Source organism: Anneissia japonica, unplaced genomic scaffold, assembly GCF_011630105.1.
Source record: "Anneissia japonica isolate Jap-2015-1 unplaced genomic scaffold, ASM1163010v1 scaffold284965_len83405_cov169, whole genome shotgun sequence".
Classification (NCBI taxonomy): domain Eukaryota; kingdom Metazoa; phylum Echinodermata; class Crinoidea; order Comatulida; family Comatulidae; genus Anneissia; species Anneissia japonica.
In genome coordinates, this window is record NW_022692935.1 from 80,013 (window position 1) to 83,278 (window position 3,266).

The following is a 3,266-nucleotide window of genomic DNA, read 5'->3' on the forward strand; positions in this document are numbered from 1 at the left end:
GCTTGACAGTTTCAAGTTCATTTTTATTATTTTTGTTTTTCATTCTTTGAAAACATTTAACACGATCTAGTCAGTAGTTAAAAATATAATAGGCCTAATTGATGAAATGAAATAAAATATTATTTTAATTAATCTTTGTACAAAACATACAACAAGCGGGCTTAGTATTACGAAGTAGGCCTAAATTGCAAAACTATTCTGAGAACGTGTGTGGAAATCGGTGTTAATTTAAATTGTTAAAATTAATTAAACGACTTATAAAAGGCAACAAAGCCGGGGCTTCCGGGTGTTTCACGTCTTCTGTGCGGGTTTGACCAACGAGTACTGCACAAATGCGTTTATGTCCAGTACATATGGCCCATCTAAATTCATTTCATTTCATTTGCTTCAATTCAGTTTTAGTATAAATGCGATTCGATTCTGTACGTAGGCCTAGCCCATAGAATTTGCTCGTGAAATACAAGAATTTGTAAATTACTTTTCACTTAAGATTTTGGTAATTTGCCATATGCTGATACAATAATACTGAGATGATTTCATCGCACAAAATAAGGTATCAATGTAACATAAACTTTATATTAACTTACATACCCAGTCTGAAATATAGGCTTATAAATAACAGAAATAAGTTAAAATGTCGGCCCACGGTACCACTATATATTAAAATAAACTATCCCCACAAAATAATATAGTTTAAATAAATGTGAAAGAAATGTCATATTATCTCGCATACCAAGTATGAAATATGCCTAGGCCTATGTAGGTTTTATCTATTTATACTTCGAGAGCGACGTTGTTTCTTCGGAGCGGGCTGGCTCTATAAGCATAATTTTATTTTAAGAAGAAATTGTCGTCATATGCTTACACTATTCTGAGACGATTTCATTGCACAAATTGAAGGTATCAATGTAAAGAAGAACTTTACATTAACTCTCATATCTGAAATAGGCATACTGTAGATAGGCCTATCAGGTTTTAAAAACATTCACTACCTATGAACGACCTCGTTTCCTCTATATATACTTTAAGAATTAGCGACGTTGTTTCCCGGTCTAAACACGTCATCGAAGAGGCAAAATAGTCCAAACGTGAACACATTTTCCTTATACAACTTTAAAATATAAGAATCAGTATTTTTGCCCAGGCTCATTATTATTTTTTTTTTTTTTTTTTTTTAAAGATTGAATTATTTTTTTTTTGTTAAAGATTGAATTATTATTGTACAACAGTATTACTGTGTCACACCTACATTACTGCACATAAGGTACAGATATAATTGTTTGGTTTTTCAAAAACCTCATTTGACATTCTACGTCAGCCTCAATTTGTTCTTATTTTGTTCTTAATTTTTAAGCAAATTCAGCCTCAGTGTTCTTATAAAATGTGTTCTTATAAAAAAAAAGTGTAACTGCACACATAAGATCGATACTCGAAGACCTAAACAATTTTACAGTATACCAGTAACTCCGTTTAAACATTAGGCGGCCTACTTTACCAGTCGATGAGGTTTTTCCTATTTATACTTTGAGAATTAGCGACGTTGTTTCTTCGGAGCGGGCTGGGCCTATAACATAATTATATTTTAAAAATCCACCGGGCCTGGCTTAAAAAGGCAAATGTTCAGAAGAAATCGTCGTCATATGCAAACACAATACTGAGACGATTTCATTGCACAAAAAAAAAAAGGTATGAAAACCGAAAGGTCCACTGATTAATCTCAGATAAGATAGTATAATGCATACTACAAATATCGAAATGATAGACTGGTTAAAACCAAATTGGCATAGGCCTACTGTACACCCTTTTTTTTTTTTTATAATAACCAGTAAAATGTTGCCCAGGCTTATAGTGTTCTTACTTTTTGCCAATTTCGGGCTCAAAATGTTCTCATTTTGTTCTAATTTTTACACACTTTCCAAACATTAAAAATTATCATTGTACAGCAGTATATTACTGTACTGTACTGATGTGTTAGGGGGTATTACACCTAATAAAAAAAGGTACAGTTAAAATGTCTTGGTTTTAGTATTTAAAAAGAAATAAAAACCTCGTTTGACATTTTACGTCGGCCTTTTGTTCTTAATTTTGTTCTGAATTTTCAAGCGAATTCAGACTCAGTGTTGTTATAAACTGTGTTCTTATCGGTATAGCCTTATAATAATAACATTTGAAGAAAGGCGTATACTTTTTATTCATCAAGTATAGACAGTTGTAAAATATACCTCTAAATCTGCCGCTGTGTATATTTTATATCATACATAAAATAGAAATGAAATGTTTATTCACATATACCAGTCTGGAAAAGCGCAACAGAAGTGGCGAAGAAATTGATTAAACGGCGCAGTTTTCTAAATTACCTTTTGAGGATAAACGACGTTGTTTCCGGTTGGCAACTACATTACTGAAAGCACACAATGGATGCATGGGCCACCCATAAATTAAAGTTTGTCATTAATACTGTAATTTATTTATAACAGTTTAAATCGACATCAACATTTCAATTTCATCTTCCGAATCTGCTGCTGTATATCCCCACAGTTCAGTATGTTTAAGTTCATAGCTTTTGTATTTGTGTTTCAAGTTTTCTGTTCGTTAGAAGCACGCATTAGGATCAAATTTGGCATGTAAAAAGAGAAAAAAAAACTTAGCATAAATAATATTTTATATCAATGTGACATTAAAAACACTCCAAATGATATAATGTCAGGTTTACTTCATATCTCCTTTCTCGGGTTGGTATGTATGCCAAACCTCCTCAAGTGTTGACCTAAATAACATTATAAACTACCTGGTTTTGCTTATTTGCTTTTTAGAAATTAGCGACGTTGTTTCCCGGTCATATACACGTTTCAGTATCCTACACGTCGGGTTAGGGTTAAGGTTAGCAACTGCATGACATAGACCTTCGCAAAAGTTTGCTTAAATATAGCGCTTTAATTTGATCAATTAATATCGTGATAAGATCTAGATTAATATATAGGGTTTACTTCATATGAATTGGGGTTTGTAATTGTTGATTGTAATTATTTATGAATTTTTAACTCCAGCATTCCCCGTATCGTTCTGCCTTGTGTTTCTTGTCCTGTTTTCCTCGTATTATTTTATTATACCTCATTGTATATTGAATGAATAATTATTATGATTTTCTAATAATTGTTATAATTATTTTATTTTGTATATGTAAATCATATTTGTACAAGATTTTAAACAACTTTAAATGTAATTACAATTACAATAATTATAATTTTATTTATAATTGTAATTAT